This window comes from Pristis pectinata, chromosome 5, assembly GCF_009764475.1.
Source record: "Pristis pectinata isolate sPriPec2 chromosome 5, sPriPec2.1.pri, whole genome shotgun sequence".
Taxonomy (NCBI): domain Eukaryota; kingdom Metazoa; phylum Chordata; class Chondrichthyes; order Rhinopristiformes; family Pristidae; genus Pristis; species Pristis pectinata.
Genome location: NC_067409.1, coordinates 42,928,111 through 42,945,993, shown reverse-complemented (window position 1 = coordinate 42,945,993; position 17,883 = coordinate 42,928,111). Strand labels below are relative to the sequence as shown.

Here is a 17,883-nt window from a genome sequence, read left to right as displayed (position 1 = left end):
CATTTGAAGTGGGTGATTCTATTTTGGAACTATGCTCCTTATTTCTTGATACCCCAGTGAGGGGAAACATCCTCTCAGCAACTACCTTGTCAAGCACTCTCGAGATTTTATGTTTGAGTGATATCAATTTTCATTCTTCTCAACTTCGAGGAGTATGGATGCAATCTGCTCAACTTTTCTTCATAAGAAAACTCTTTCATCCAGGTATCAACTTGGCAAACCTTCTCTGAATTGTCTCCAAGGCATGCACTGCTCCAGGTGTAATTATAGCAATGCTCTGTATAGTTGCAACAAGTGCTCTTTACTTTTATACCCCATCATATTTGTAATATAGGCAAATATTCCACTCATCTCTCTGACTGCTTACTGCACACATATATTTAGTCTTTCTTTCATGAACAAGGGGAGGGTGAGCAGAGCAATGGTGTCAACAAATATAGAACAGGGACAGGATGTGGACAATCAGCTTTGATAACCAAGTGAACTAGCATTTCTCTTAGTGCAGAGCAGGGCAAGCCCAGAATCTGGCAGAAAAAATAATAATTAAGAAATGCAAGACATGCCATTTGATCTTGCCAATTTCCCATTTTTGCTATTAGGTCAACCTTCTTAAGTACTGTCTTGTCAACTACTTTTTCATGATCTCTTCTACTGCAATCCTTCCTTTACTACTGGCCTTTCTTCCAAATCACTTAACCTCATTCATTCTGCTTTTCCCATCCTTTTGTTTTTCTTGTGGATTAACCATTCAAAATGTCTGCTCCCACTTAAAGCCATTTTACCACTGTCACTGTCCTACTGCCACCATTTTCTGTTCCCTCAAGGTATCAAGACCTTCCTTCCTTCAGTCTTTGGGCCTGCCGAGTCCAACAAATTATTCATGATTATTCATAAACCATATTCCTGTAAGGCGATCCTAGTTAAAAACTCCTACACACTCAGTCTTTACCAAACATCCTTTTTTATGGTTCGCCCTGACCCCTGTATCCCCTTCACTTCCAACACTACTCAGAATATTGCTCTGCTCAAGTTATTAGCTCACTTCCATCTTTGTTCTTCAGCACTCAGTTGGAGACCACAGCTTCAGAATCCTTTGAGGGGGAAAAAAAATGCTACTTCCAAGTTTAATGCCAGAAAACAACTTTAAAACTGCAATTAGAGGAATAGGGATTGCAGATGCTGGAATCTAGATGAAAAACACTATGATGCTGGAGGAACTCAGTAGGCCAGGCAGCATCCTTGGAGAAAAGCAGGCTGTCAATGTTTCGGGTCAGGACCCTTCCTCAGGACTGAAGATAGGAAAAGGGGAAGCCCAATATATAGGAGGGAAAAGCAGAGCAATGATAGGTGGACAAAAGGGGGGAGGCAGGTGGTGACTCAGGGCACAAAGTGGTGACGTGGGCACTCAGGTCCTGAAGAAGGGTCCTGACCGGAAACGTTGACCGCCTGCTTTTCTCCAAGGACGCTGCCTGGCCTGCTGAGTTCCTCCAGCATCTCAGTGTTAAAACTGCAGTTATTAACCTCATTGGCTAAATTTCTACCAGTTTGTCTTTGGAGTCAGTCAGCCTCACTCCCAGTCTTGTTCTTCAGAATTGCTGCTGCCCTAACCCTATATCTCTTTTAGCTTCCAACACTTAAGTTCACCATCTCCAAAACCTGCTTGCAGAGGACCTTCGTTTCTCCTTCCCCTTCAAGTCATCTGCCACCCTAAAAACCCTCAAAACTACCCTTCTCATTTTATTTTCTCCCTCTTACCATCTCTGACCATTTTCTCCTCCTGCCTTGATGCAGCCCACCTTAATGAGTACATAACCTGAGCCATTGAAAAATGTATTTTGCCCCCTCTCAATAGACCACAAGGCAAAAGAGCAGTTTGCTGGACCACCCTCCTTGCACTCTGCCTGCAGTATTTTAAGCAACTCAATAAATTTAGTTCAACGGTACCTCCCTGCCCAAGAAGCTCTACCACCACTACCACAAAGGTTGCAGATGTAGAAGCACTGTCACCTCTAAGCCATATAGCTTTTCGGGTTAATTTTATGTTCAGTATCAAAATCCTGGGAATCCCCAACCTATTACCATCATAAGGGCACCATGTGTGAAAAGGCTACTGTTGTGCAAGGAAATCCCTTTAAAACATTCTGAGTGCAACTACAAATTGATAACAAAAATACACCTGCCTATGTTCCAATAACAAGATACTACCACCAACAGCACTTATTAGATCCCCGCCCTACCTAGCATCCTGTGACATAACCACAATAAGTTAATGTCTCCTCCACAAAACCAATCATCTCTCACCCAAGGTGCAGTAAAAACAAAATAAAAACAACAAAGAATATAATTTGGACAAGAAACTAAGAGTGAAAAGGACAGAGAAAAGATGAGAAAGTCAAATAAAAGCAAATATCTGGCAATTTGAAATAAAAACAGAAAACATTAGAAACATTTATTTGAACTGTTTGTACCTCGGCTAATAGAAGTACACACACATTACTGATGTAAAAGATTAACAGCTTTCAAATAAGTACAGAACAAGGGAAAAGAAGTGGGGGAAAGAATAAAGGAAGAGGGGGTGGGGTGAAGAGGAGGATGATAATGATGATGAAGCAGAGAAACAGGGAAATTAAAGGTAAAAGGTTACAATAATAGTATCAAAACAAAAAGTATAATTATGATTAAATAACAAGGAGGAAAGAAAGTGCAAGAAAAGTAACAACAGAAAGGAAGCAAGTAAGGACACACACTCTGACTAAACACGAGCAAAGCCATAGGACAGCCTCTACTGAATTTACAAGAACGTCACCCTGTAGAAAAAGAATGGTAACAAATTTGAAAGAAACTTACCCACAGCACCACCTAAAGGCACAAGGTCAAAAATGATAGCTTGATCAAGCAGTTGGAGACCTGAAAAGTAAAGATTGATAAATGCATTGAACAACTTAAACATAATCTGACAGCCAAAAGTGAAAGCATCATGACATGGGTAGTGTGATTAGTAACAGAAACTTTTTCTTATAAACTGCTTTGAACAGGAGCATTGTAAAGCAAAATTTGACATAAATTCACAAATGGCATTATTGGGATAAGTTAAAGGGTTGATTTCAAGACGGATTATTAAGGATGAGAGAGAGGGAGCCAAGGAAATACAGTGGCGTTGGGGATGGAGGGAGTGGGGGATGGAGGGAGTGGGGGGGGGGGGGGGTTGGGGGGAGGAGGAGTAGTTTGTGAAATTTCCAGAGCTTCGGGTCTGAGCTCTTGAAGGCAGGGGTGATATGAATGACAAGGTAATTAAAATCAAAGACACTCAAGCAGCAAACATTAGAATTTTGAAAATAAAGATGAAAAGTTTGAAATGGAAAATGGATGGATTGCTAGGCCAGAAGCCAGTGTAGGGGTGATGGGTGAACAGAGCTTGGAACAGCACTGTTGGATGAGCTCAGATTTTTAGAGGACAATAAAAAAATGGGAGGCCAATCAACTAATCAATGGAATAGTCGAGTCTGGAATTAACAAAGGCAGAGATGAGAGTTTTGATGTGTGCATCACACATAAGATTGTAGCTTTAAGATGTCACATGTTAATTTTTTTTAAAAAATCAATCAGTCAAGGGGTCATATCTTAAGCTGAGTACAAGTATTCTGCAGATACTGCTTCAGTACTTCTTGTAAAGAAAATTTGGCCCTGTGAGAAACCATAACAATGCTGTTGGTTCAGAATTGGTATAATTAACAATCCTAAACTAGAAAGAATGTAACCTGGTCTTTTACTGTTGTCACATTAAACTAAACGGAACATTAATATTCATGCTAAAACATTCATCCATTTTGGCTCACATTAAAAACTTGGGAAGCTATTTTAAAAGGATGCCTCTCAATAGCACGATTTTTAACAATATATTTTAAATGATAGTGAGCCTGATGTATTCATCATATCAAAAATAACTTTAAAATATAGAATTCTCACTGCTATCATTCTAAATTAAATTTAAGAGCACTTTGAATGTTTCAAAATTGCATGATCTGATTAGGGTAAAGCAGTCAATAATAAAGTGCAACTTAATAAATCATGTGAATTTTTATTTTGTTGAAACCTTCACCAACTCCTAGCACCATCTGTTATCATCAAAACTATATGACAAGATATGCTATATAATTAATAGGTAAACAACAATCTAATTAAAATGGACAAATACCCCATGTTCTTGCCATTTGGGAGCTCTAATTACAGGCTAAATTTTAAGCTTGAATTAAATATTTAAGCTGGAAAATTAACTTTCCCTCTACAGCCTTGAATACATTAATACAAATATGTGAAGTCATTTTCAATACAAGAGTTGGATGCCAGAGAAAGTTCGCTGTTTCTGTGTACCATCCTGTGTTAATTATATATTTGATTATTCACCGTAAAATGCATTTGTTTAGAACATATTCAAGTCAAAGAGAATACATTTAAATAGACACATATCTATTACTATGGATATGATTTTTATCTAGATTCAACATTCAAAAATTGGTACTGCTGTAATGATGGAACCACTTTATTATTTCAATGCATGAGGCAACTTCAAATTTCTTTGTCAATATTTTTATTAATTTCACAACTTCAAATTTCTGTCAGCTGCAAGTAGCAAATGATCTGTGTGCAAAACAGCAAGTACTAAGATAGGAATTACCTTTATTAAATTAAATTATTGTATATTTCAAAATGCCCCAACTGTAGCACCTTAGTTGCACATTAGCAAATACCACAACTAATGAATACCTGTTACAAGGTGGAAATGTTTAAGGTAGTCAACTCTTCAAAACAAACCCATTTTTAATGTTTTACAATGATAAATCTCTCTTTTGAAAGACCAACCGAATGAAATATTTAAATGAATTGTAAAAGTTTGACTTCCTTCATTTAAAGTCAGTGAATTTATCATTGGATTAGTGAATGAAAATTATCTCCTCAGATGCAAAGGGTCAAGCACAGTGACTTTTTTATATATGTAATTTTTGTATGTAAAACTGTCTCATCAGGATTTTAATGGTGAATTTTATGATATCAAATCTTGCTCATTTAAAACTGAGGTGCACAGAAATTTCTTCTAGAACATAGAACAGTACAGCACAGTACAGACCCTTCAGCCCATGATGTTGTGCCAACTTATATAAACCTACCCTCCACTTCCTCATCCAAGTCATTTATAAAAATCACTAAGAGGAGTCCCAGAACAGATCCCTGCGGAATACCAGTCACCAACCTCCAGGCAGAATACTCTCCATCTACGACCACCCTCTGCCTTCTGTGGGCAAGCCAATTCTGAATCCACATAGCCCTATCTCCATGGATCTCATGCCTCATGACTTCACGGATAAGCCTACCATGAACCTTGTCAAATGCCTTTGTAGCGGTTGCTACCGCGGAATAAAACAAGACTCTACTCGGAGGATTGCCAAACAGAACTGGTTTATTTTCCCGCCTTGCGCGGGCCCTTTAAGGGAGAAAAACTCCCGCCCAAAAAAACCGGCAATGACGTAAGTCCTACGTCATCAGGACTTTCCCGCGCGCGGGTTCTCCCCGTCGCTCAGAAAGACGAGGCCCGCCGCCATCTTGGGCCTCGTCGCTCCGACGCCGCGCAACCCGACTGCCGAGCCGGTTCGCCCGACTAGACGGTGAGTCGCCACACCTTACTAAAATCCATGTTAACCACATCCACTGCTCTACCTTCATCAATGTGTTTTGTTACCTCCTCAAAAAACTCAATTAGGCTTGTGAGGCATGATCTGCCTCTCAGAAAGCCACGTTGACTATCTCTAATAAGACTATGTTTCTCCAAATGCTTGTAAATCCTGTCCCTAAGAATCCTCTCCAATAGTTCACCCACCACTTACGCAAGACTCACTGGTCCATAATTCCCAGGGTATCCCTATTACCTTTCTTGAACAAAAAGACATTAACCCTGTTAATTTTCTCTCAGAGGTTAGTGAATCACTGGAATTCTCTGGCCCCAAGGGTGGAGGCGGCCAGATCATTAGGTACATTTAAACTGGAGATAGGTAAATATTTGAGGGAACGAGGAAATGAGAGTTATGGGAAACTGGCACAGAAGAGAAGTTGAGGCCAGCATAGATCATCCATGATCATATTGAATGGCAGAGCAGGCTTGAGCAGCTTGGTGGGTCTATTTCTATTTACTTACGTTCTTATCTTTTAGCTACACAGGAAACCTTAGGGAACAAATTGACAAAATATGTCTGCAAACAACTGAAATGAGACTAAAGTGTCTCATCGTAGTTCCTGTGTCAGCAAACCAATATTTCTACAATAATGACTGCCACAACTGTGATGACACAGCAGTCTGATAAGCTATTTGATTTAGCTGCAAGATAGAATTCTGTTGGTAATGCTGCAGGGACATTTCTCCTTGGGTTAAAAAAAAATTCCAAAGTAGCCAGATTGTTCTCATAAGTTTTCTGTGATAATGACAAAAAACTTGGAAATGGATATCCATCTAGCATCAGCAGAGAATGAATTCTATATAATGGGCAAATCACAGAGGGAAAATACAACATGCCAGATCTTCTTGAACACAGTCTGCCAACCAAAACTGCTGCCTGTCAGTACTCACCTGGCCAGTTGTGGAGGACCAACCTCTAGCAAGATTTGACAGAAGTCAAAACTTATGGGAATATTTATTTTAGCTCAAATTTTATATCCGCGCTCAAATTGATTTATCACACAGCTACGGCTTCAATACTTACTAATAATCAGAGATCCCCCTTGTTCAGGCTCTTTTGAGGTACTAGACAGGGTTGCCTCTAAGTCCTTTATTATTTGATATTGCTTTGGAACCTTCGGCAATTGCCATTCGGGATTCTTCTAACATATTTGGTATCACTCGTGGAAAGGAGACTCACAAGATATCTCTTTATGCAGATGACCTGTTACTTTATATCTCTAAGCCGGAGAAATCTATCCCTGCAGTATTATCACTACTTGTTCAGTTTAGTGTTTTCTCTGGTTATAGATTAAATCTTAATAAGAGTGAACTTTTACCATTAAACATGCAAATCCCAATTTATACCATTTAGATTAGTGACTGATTACTTTACGTACCTGGGTGTTAAAATTACCAAGAAACACAAGGACTTATTTAAAGTTAACTTTTTACCTTTAATTGATTACATTAAACAATTATTTACTGAATGGTCCCCATTCTCTCTATCATTGATTGGCCAAATTAATGCAGTTAAGATGAATATTTTACCAACATTTTTGTATCTATTTCAGGCGATTCCAACTTTTATCTCAAAATCCTTTTTCGACACTATTGATTCCAAAATTCTTTCATATATATGGCAGAATAAAAACCCAAGGTTAAGTAAGAAATATTTACAAAAATTAAAAAAAGGATGGTGGTATGGCTTTGCCTAATTTTAGATTTTACTATTGGGCGATATTAGATACTTAATTTTCTGGGCACAAGAGTTAGATGCAATTCATTGTCCCCGTTGGGTATACCTTGAGTGAGAATCAGTGCAAGGATTTTCATTAGTTTCTATTTTAGGAGCTTCATTTCCTTTTGCACTTACTAAATTGAGTAAACAAATGACTAATCCAATAGTTAAACATACAATACGGATATGGTTTCAATTTCGTAAATTTTTTGGATTGAATAAATTTATCAAGTCCTATTCAATCTAATTTTTTCTTTCAACCATCCGGAATTGACTCAGCTTTTTCCTTATGGAAAATGAAAGGAATAACATGTTTTCGTGATTTATTCATTGATAACTTTTTTTTTAATCTTTTGAACAGCTCTCTAATAAATCCAAACTGCCTAGATCACATTTTTTTTTCGATGTTTACAGATTAGAAATTTTTTTTAAAAGTTACTTTACTTTCTTTTCCGAAACCATATAAAATTGAAATTAAGGAAAAAAATTCAGGTTTTAATCCTTATCAGAAGGGCCTAATAGCAATAATTTATGATCAGATTATGAAAATACATCCAGAGGAACTTGATAAAATTAAGAATGAATGGGAAAGAGAACAGATACTTTTACCTACAGAGACATGGAAGAAAATTCTTCAAGTAGTTAATACATCTTCAATGTGTGCTAGACACTCTTTGATACAGTTTAAGGTGGTTCACAGGACCCATATGTCCAAGGACAAGTTATCCCGTTTTTATCATCATATAAATCCTATATGTGACAGATGTAACTCGAAGGTGGCTTCCCTGACACATATGTTTTGGTCCTGTCCCCTTTTGGAAAAATATTGGAAAGACATTTTTCACATTATTTCATCTGTATTGAATATTGATTTACAACCTCATCCTATTACCGCAATTTTTGGGTTACCAGTGATGGAATCTCGCCATTTATCTGCTTCTGCTTGTCGTATGATTGCCTTTGTCACATTAATGGCCAAGCAATCCATTTTTTTCAAATGGAAGGATCCAATACCTCCACCACTTTTCAGTGGTTCTCTCAAACTATAGCATGTTTAAACTTAGAAAAAATTAGGAGTGGTACTGTTGATCCTTCGCTTAAATTTGAGGAAGTTTGGAGTTTATTTATTCAATATTTCCATATGATATAAGCTGACCTTTTTCAGATACCTTTCAATAACCCTTGAATATAGAGGAGCGGAGTTAACGACATAATAATGTTTTTTTTTAATTGAAGAAATATCAGTCCAGTTTTTTTTTTGAAGTTTTTGGTTTCTTATTAATATTTTTTTGATTTGGGGGTTCTTTTCTTATATAATTAAATCTCTTTTCAATCTTCCTTTTGTATTATGTTCACTTAATAAGAGAGCGGGAGGTCGAGATTACTTTTTTTAAAACTCCCTGTAATTATATATATTAACTGTTATGATTGTTATCCTGATCTCTTTGCACCATATGCATAATTATTAATGTTATATATATTAATTTGAAAATTAATAAAAAGATTGAAGAAAACTTATGGGAGATCCAGAGATTTATAATAACTATTAAAATTCATGCAAATAATTACATGAGAACATGGGAAAGAGAACACAAGGCCCATTGTGCCTGTTTGGCCATTCAACAATATCATAGCTAATCTCCTTCCTCTGCAACACTTTGCTGCTGTAATCCCATACCCCTTAATATCTATAAATCTATTGACCTCTGCTTGAATGTACTCAGCCACCGAGCCTTCGCAGGCCTCTTAGGTAGAGAATTCCCAATATTCATACCCTCCTGCATAAAGGGTATTGAAAATTGACGTTTCTTTATGTGAAAGCTGAGCTCTTATTTTCAAACTATAGCAATGAAAACAGAAAATGCAGCACATCAGGCAATGTACAGGGAAAGAGAAACGGTTAACATTTCAGATTCGAAACCCTTCAGACCCGGTGCTACGAAGGATCTCTGACTTGAAACTTAACTCTAATCCTTTTACAAAGATGTTGCCTGAGCTGCTGAATTTTCTGTTTTTATTTCAGATTTCCAGCACCTGCAGTTTTTGTTTGATTTTCATTTTCATTTAAGAATGTGATCCCTGGTTCTGGATGCCCAGCCAGGGAAAACATCAACCACACATTTACCTGATCAAACCCTTTAAGAATCTTGTATATTTCATTAAATTCTAGTTTTGAGGAAGAAAAAGAATTTTGTAAGTCATTATAACAAGATATAAATTTGTGCCCCTCATTCTGCAGATGGAGGTCTATTTAATTGAAAAATCTCTTCAACCTATTCCAGATCTGACCTGACTTATGCCACAATAACTGATTCCCCGGTGTAACACCACCAGTGTCCAAGTGAATCGGGTGATGGAGAAGAACGACAGACATGCCAGCATCTGTCACTCACTTAGTCCCAGACTTAGTAGGTTTGCATAAGGCTGCAACTTAGTCCCATCCAAATGGTTGAATGCTGTGAGTTCCCTTGGCCAGCAAATTTCAGCCCATTAAACCAACCTAATTCGACAGTAATTTCACCAAACTTACTGATTCTTGGCTGTTAAAGATTCAATAGAATGCAAAAGTGAGCCCTCTGAACTTTAACTGTAGTACTTAAAACACTGTTGGACAGTTATTAATCACTTAGTGCAGCTGTTATTACATATCTATAAAACTCACCAGCCAATATTCATCGGGTTCATTTCCAGCATCAAACATAACAGCATTAACGGAACAATATCTCTATTGTGAACTTTACAGTAGACCAATGTGAGCTACTAAACCCTGGCAGTTACACATTAAGCCATCTAATTAAAAATACTGCCTGATAGACACTCTAAAGTATATACTATTCTCTTTATTCAATCTCAAAACATATTCTAGTAAATGGAAAAGAAAGATATTGCTTTAGTATGGCACATTATAAAGTATTTTATTTTTTAGGACTTATCAATGCAATTCACAAGTAATGGATTATATCTGAAGTGCCAGCACAATTGTCATTTCCAAACGCAACAACTTACTACTAACCATAAGTAGATATTTTTAGTGATCTGACTACAATAATAAATAGTTAGTAACATATAAAAATACAAAATTAACATTTGAAAATGTGTTAAAACAAAATTGTAAATCATTTCTCTACTAAGGAATAAGACAAGAATACAAAAAGGTTCCACAAACATAACATAAAATCTCCTGACAATATATATATGTCTGCAACAGCATGTAATAAAAATCAGAATTATTACTACTCATACACGATAGAGGTTTCAGCAAAATCAAATATTATTCTTAATCCAAGATATAAAGAGGGTTAATATTAAAATAAACAAAACAGTACTTGTACCCAAGAGCATTTTGGGAGTATCTTCACTGCATGGATTGCAATGGTTAATGAAGGGCTACAACATCCATAAAGCAATCAAGGATCAGTGTGTCAACAGCAGTCACCTCCTAAGAATGAAAGAAAAACCAAAAGTGTTGTAAATTTAATGCAGATACAAGAGGCCAGAAATAGAGGAGTACAGATATGGAAAAAGGTTAAGGCTTGAAAAGATTAGATAAGGGTGATTGGGATATTGGGTGCAAGAATATGGTAGGATCTGAAAATAAAGATGAGAATTCTAAAATCAGGGTGCTTATTAGGTCAGTGTGTATCAGCAAACACATAGGATGATACAAGTAGGACATAGTGCAAAGTAGCACGTGGTTAGCAGAGTTTCAAATAAACAAAGTTACAGGCAGGACAGTGATAGCTCTGGACTAGATAATTCCAAAATATTCCTGGCTTTCCTCAGAGGCACAGATAGTGGAGGATAGTGTTAAGTTACAGGGTGATATTGATGTGTTGGTGAAATGGTCTGAGAAATGGAAGATGGAGTACAATCCAGATAAATGTGAGGTAATGCATTTTGGGAGCACTAACGAGGCTTGGACATATACCATGAATGATAGGGTTTTACGGAGTATCGAAGAACAGAGGTACCTTGACATGCAAGTCCAAAGACCCTTGAAGGTGACAGTGCAGGTAGATAATATGGTTGAGAAGGCATATGGCATGCTGGCTTTCTTTAGTTAGGGCAATGCATATAAGAACAGAGAAGTTATGCTCCAACTTTATAAAACATTGTCAGACCTCAGCTGGAGCACTGTATGCATTTCTATTCACCACACTATAGGAAAGATGTGACAGCAGTGGAGGGGGTGCATAGGAGATTCACCAGGATGCTGCCTGGGATGGAGTGCTTCAGTTATGATGAGACACTGGAGAGCAGAGGTCTGTTTTCCCTGGAGGGGAGGCTAAGAGGGGACATGATTGAGGTATATAAAGTTATGAGGGGCATAGAAAGGGTAGACCGCAGGACACTTACCCCCATTTCATAGGTAGGTATAGAAGACATAGATTTACAGTAAGGGGTAAAAGATTTAGAGGGGATTGGAGAGGGACCTTTCTCACCCAGTGAGTGGCCAGTACCTGGAATACATTGTCTGAGAGAGCAAAGTGGCTGACAGCATTTACGAAGTGTCTAGATGAGTACTTGAATTGCCTAGGTATAGAAGGTTATGGGCTAAGTGTTGAAAGATGGAATTAATACAGATGGGTGTCCACTGGCTGACATGCATAGGGTGGGCTGACTATCCTGTTTCCATGCTCTTTGGCTCTGTGATCTATGAGAGTTTCAGCAGCAGGAGTCTGGCAACATTACAGAAGGGGAAAATTGGGAAGTGGATCAAATTTGACACTGAGGTTGCACAAAAACTTCACAGCAATTTCCAGGAAATGGGATTCAGACAGTGGTTTGCACTTCTTTTGGTTTTCTCGATATTTAAAGTGGAGGAAATCATCCACAAAGTGGTGGAGGGTGTTACCGACAGCACCTTTCCTCACCTGCTCACCAATGTCCAGTTTAGGTTTTGCCTGGACCATAGTTCCAAACTTCTTCGGCAATATACACCAGCACAATGGAAGTAACTTCACAAAGAGATTGCAGCGGTTCGAAGAGGCAGCTCACCACCATCTTTCCAAGGGTAATTAGGGATGGATAATAAATGCTACAATTTTACTCAATATTTAATTTGCAATTCCTCAGCAAATGAGCCATGCAGCATGACCCAGACATCAATCAGGCATGGGCTTGTAAGTGGGAAGTAAGATTTGCATCACACAAGTGTCATGCATTGATCATCGCCAATAGAAGAGAATCCAACCACCTACCCCTGACTTTCCATGGCATTGCCATTGTTGGGTGCCCCACCACTGACCAGAAATCCAACGAGACCAGCCACACAAGTACGGTGGTTACAAGACAAATATCATAGCCTCCAACCTGCACTTGTAATCAATAAATCATGGCCTTGCCAATGACACCCAAATTCTGAAAAACAAGTATGAACCACGGCACAGACAGGGTCCAACAAGACAGTGAAGGAAAGTAGGAAATTAGCATGGTACAGATACATAGTCATTCCTGGATCAAATTTGACACAAAGGCTGCTTGGGGACTTGTTAATTTAGGGTAATTGAAAGGAAATGGGATTCAGTCAGTGGCTTGCACTGGCTTTGGTGTGCCTAATATTTAAGTTGGAGGAAATTTCAGTTTATCCAGTACTTCACATTAGACAAGCTGACTTCCAATTTAAAGCCAACGTAAGATTCAAATGAGATGGTAAGTTAGGGTTGAATACTGTCAATGTATATGTGGAAACTGATGGTATATATTTGGATGACATTTCTGAAGGCAATATGCGGGTAAGAGACAGGAGATAGATTCTTGGTGGGCAATGGGAACAGATACCTTTGACAATGGTTTTCTAGCTAAAATAAAAATGGAACCAAGTTAATAATGGCCTCATACAGTTAGGTAACAGTGAATGGGTGTCATCGGAAGCTGGTGAACGGCCTCGTAAAATATTGGCTCCATTCATCAACTAAATACCCAAATGTAGAAGATATTTGAATAGAACTTTGACAGTGTAATATTTGACAGTGTAAAATATGTAACATTGTCATGGCTGTGTATTGACTTCAATGCAATTTTGGATGAAGAGTAATCTGCTCATCTGTTATTGTATTATACAGGTTGGCCCCAGTTACAGGATGGTTCCATTCCTGTGAACTGTTCATAACCCAAACAGTTCACAAGTTGGAAATGTGGCCATGAATCAGGTTTCTACACAGCAGAAGAATCCTGCAGCCCTGCAGCAGTCGGTACCACCGGCCTCTCAAATGTACGTACGCACTGTATATAAGTCGAGTGCTCGTAAGATGGGGAAGATGGGCAGTGTATATGTATATATAATGCAAGCAACCAAGGATGAAAATCTATCCCATCATTTGTTATAGATGCCTCCACTGTCAAACTACAAACGGAAGTTATTAACCCTTCCACATTTATCTCACTAACATTCCAAAGTTACGTTTCATAAGCCATCAGAGTAAAAACAAAATCAAGGTGATACTGCAAATGGATTTAATATTCTTGAAGAGATCAGCATTTTCAACACTGTTCATATATAGGTGCTTGGATTTGTCTTTCATTTGATATACAATAAATGCATGTTGAACTCTGGATCTATAAAACCAAGAGGATCAAATCCACAGCTGTGTCGGTGTCAAGGAAATTGAGCACTTCTTGGTTAAATTATTTTTCAAGTTTTAAATAAACTAACCATTCTGTACATTTGATACAGACAAAAAAAATAGCAAAAATGTAGCCATAACTGAATGATTAATACTTCTTTGATAAAATATTTTCCACAAAATCAGAATACAAAGATTTCAAACTGCAATATTAGTAATGGTGTTACTACAAATAGGTGGCTTAAAAAGGTTTACATAATAAAACTATTGAGTACAATGCAACCTCCACTGGTTTGGCTAATTTATGTGACTAGGGCCTGAGCCATAGGTTGTTCCTTGTTTCATAAAAAAAAAGCATCAATATGGGCATTACCTCTGTCAACACCAACCATGGCTAAGGAAGGAAAAAAACTGACAGCATCATCACCAATTACTGCTCAAGGCTCTTTCCTGAAAATGTATTTGTGAATGCTACATTGTACCCTCTAATTCTAATACCCCCTGGTCTCTATATAAAATCATCCATTCATATTGAGGACCACTTGGCATCTCGTGAAGCCTCTCATTCCCATCGTCTCAATCACAGATAAGGCCAAATCAACCAATTCTTTGTTCTTGATACAATCTACATTTCCATAGACCTTTCTCATCCCTAGTCCCTTAAGTGACTGCACTGCACTCTCTCCAGAGTTGGTTAAAAGTTGAGCATCTTTCTTCTGAATTTGCTTTTAATGTGATTGGCTCCTTAGCAAATTTATCACGTCACAGCTTCTGGAAATCAGGGACCTTTGAACTGCCATCAGACAGTAATTATTGTCAGAAAAGGGGACATATGCATCAGACTATTGGAGGGAAGTTTGTCAAAGTCAGTGAAAAGTACTGATATTTCACCATTGACACAAATTTGGGTTTGCAGCTGTAAGTAGCAGCAGCTACACATTTGAAACTCCATTGCCTAGTCTGGTTTCTCACTTCTTTTTCTTAACATTGCAATCTTGTCACTCACTTCCATGAGGTTATAATGTCCATGTATTGATATATTTAAAGGGTTCAAAATATCAGCAAGGTACAGAATTTTGTTTCAAATATTCTTCCATATTATAGTAATTTAGTCACACAATGCCATTGACCAATTTTTTTTTAAATTTTGCCAGCAAGGTACCCCCAAGAAAATAAAGTAGTCACTGATACAAAGGAAATGGGGAAACAGGGACAAGGGGCACTGTAGACTTCGCCAAGCACCTGTCAAAGCGGAGTCAACCTAGAGGAAGAAGAGGTGTGAGCCCTAGCAGAGTCTTCCCAACTTCATAACTGCTGCAGTTTTGTAGATGATCCAAATACTGTATATACCTTTGACACCAGGTTATCCTAAGAAAACTCTAGGGAAAATCTTACAGAACTTTTAATGGAAATTCATTATGCATTGGCAAATGTCCTCAGACATCAGTTCGAAAACCAGTCATCTATTTCTCACAAGTATGCATTTTTTAGTTAATTTTTAGGAGCTGGGCATCACTGGCAAGGCCAGCATTTATTGTCTTCTCCTGATTGCCTTTGAGAAGATAGTGGCATGCCACCACAGTGGTATTGGGTAGGGGGGGGTTCGAGGATTTAGACCCAGAAACAACAACAGAACCAAGTCATGATGGTGCATAACCTGGTGGGGAACCTGCAGGTGGAGGAGGTACATCTGCAGCCCTTGGCCTTCTTGGTGGTAGAAGTCATGGATTTGGGTCTTGGTGTCGAATTGCCTGGGTGAGCAACTGCAGTGCATCTTATAGATTGTACATGCTGTAGGTACCATTGTACACTGGTGGTGCAGGGAATGGATATTTAGGGTGGTTTATAAAGGTGGCAATCAAGTACGCTGCTTTGTCCTGGATGGTGTTGAGCTTCTCAAGTTACTGTGCACTCATCCAGGGATGATGATGGAAATACATTTGGGTGTCAGGAGGCGAGACACTCAGTGCAGGATACCCAGCCTTTGATCTGTTCTTGTAGCCACGGTACTTACGTGGCCTGTCTAGCTGTGTTACTGGTCATTCACGACTCACAGGATATTGGCAGTGGGGGACTCAGCAATGATAATCCCACTGAATGTCAAGGATGGAAATGTTCATTGCCTGGCACTTCAATGATTCGAATGTTACTTGCCACCTATCAGCCCATACCTGAATGTTTCTAGGTCTTGTTGGATGGTCAGGCATGAGCTTCTTCATTTATTGAGGAGCTGTGAGTGGAACTGAACAATGTGCAATGAGCAAACATCCCATCTTCTGATTTTACAGCAGAAGGAAGGTCATTGACAAATTATCCAAATATGGTTGGGTCCAGAACATTTCCTGGGAATCTCCTGAGGTTAGGGTGATTGACCTCCGCAAACTACAACCACTTTCTTTTATGCAAGGTATGACTTGAATGGTTGGAGTGTTTTCCCTTTTATGCTCACTGACTTTTACCATTTTACCAGAGCACCTAGATGCCACATTCAGTCAAATGCTGATAACAGAATGTCCCTCAGTTGCCTGGAAGATTGGAATTGGAAGAATTCAAGAAGTTGATCATCTGAGACAAATATCAGCACTTCATCCACTCATTTCAAATGTAATTCTCCTCAATGTCCTACAATTTCCCAAACAGGCATAACAGCCTTTTTGGCAGCAGCCTGAAGAACTGGAACAGGTGGTCAGTATTTATGATAATTTAGTGGTAAAGTTATTGGACTGGCCTCCAGAATACTGCACCATTGATCCAGAGATACAAGTTCAAATCACGTCATGGCATTTGAGGGAATTTAAAATCAAGTAATCAAATAAAATTTGGATTTAAAAAAAGCTAGTGATAGTAATGGTAACAATGAAACTACTAGACTGTCAATAAAACTAATTTGGTTCACTGATGTTCTTTAGGGAAGAAAAACTGCAATCTTTAACCAGTCTGGCTTACTTGCAACTCTAGATCCATCTGTGTTTCCATCAAGCAACTAGAGACTGACACTAAATGGTGACATCCATTGAACAGTTGAAAAGGCGCAAGGAATGAAGTCTACAGCATCATTATCAAACAAGTGATTGTACTTTAAAATTGTAGTCACTAATAGAATGTAGGAAATGCAGTAGCCAACGTGCACATGCAATGTACTAATGACCAAATAATCTGTTTTCTGAGTTCATTAGAAGACCAAGATTGACCAAGACTACCAGTGAAGGTGCTTCCACAAATTACAAACTAAAAATAACCAAGAAACCTTTTATTGCTAGGGAAATTGTTACAAAAGCAGGGAGATTATGCTTCAGTTTTAAAAGACATTGTTGATAGTATTGATCTCCATATTTAAGGAAGGATGTAAAGGCATTGGAAACTGTTCAGAGAGGGTTTACTATAGAATAATATCTGGAAAGGGCAGATTATCTTGCAAGGAAAGGGTGGACAGGCTAGATTTGTACTGGCTGGAGTTTGCAAGAGTAAGAAGCGACCTGACTTAAACGAACAGATCCTGTGCCTTGATAGAGTAGAAGTAGAGGATGATTCCTTTTGCGGAAGAAACTAGAATTAAGGGTGACTGTAAAAATAACAGGTTGCCCATTTAAGAAAAAGGTGAGGCAACAATTTTCTCTGAGGTTTGTGAGCTTCTGTAATTCTTTCGCTGAAAGGGCAATGGAAGTGGAGTCTTTGAATATTTTATTTTTAAGGCAAAGATTGATAGATTCTTGATAAGCATAGCATGAAAGGTTACTTTGGGTGGAGTAGAATGCAGTGTTGAGATTAAAATCAGATCAGCTATGATCTTATTAGATGGTATAGTAAACTCAACAAGGAAAGTGGCCTACTGCTGCTCCTAATTCACAACCTTGTATTGCTGAACAAATGAA

General features: G+C 38.3%; 1 protein-coding gene across 1 annotated transcript in view; it reads right to left on the bottom strand.

Annotated features, from left to right (window-relative positions):
- Positions 1 to 17,883, bottom strand: part of tbc1d5 (TBC1 domain family, member 5) — a 377,143-nt gene that overhangs the window by 274,157 nt on the left and 85,103 nt on the right. The window contains exon 3 of the mRNA XM_052015950.1: positions 2,848 to 2,907. The gene's annotated coding sequence lies outside the window, so the exon portion shown is untranslated. The remainder of the gene's footprint in view (positions 1 to 2,847; positions 2,908 to 17,883) is intronic.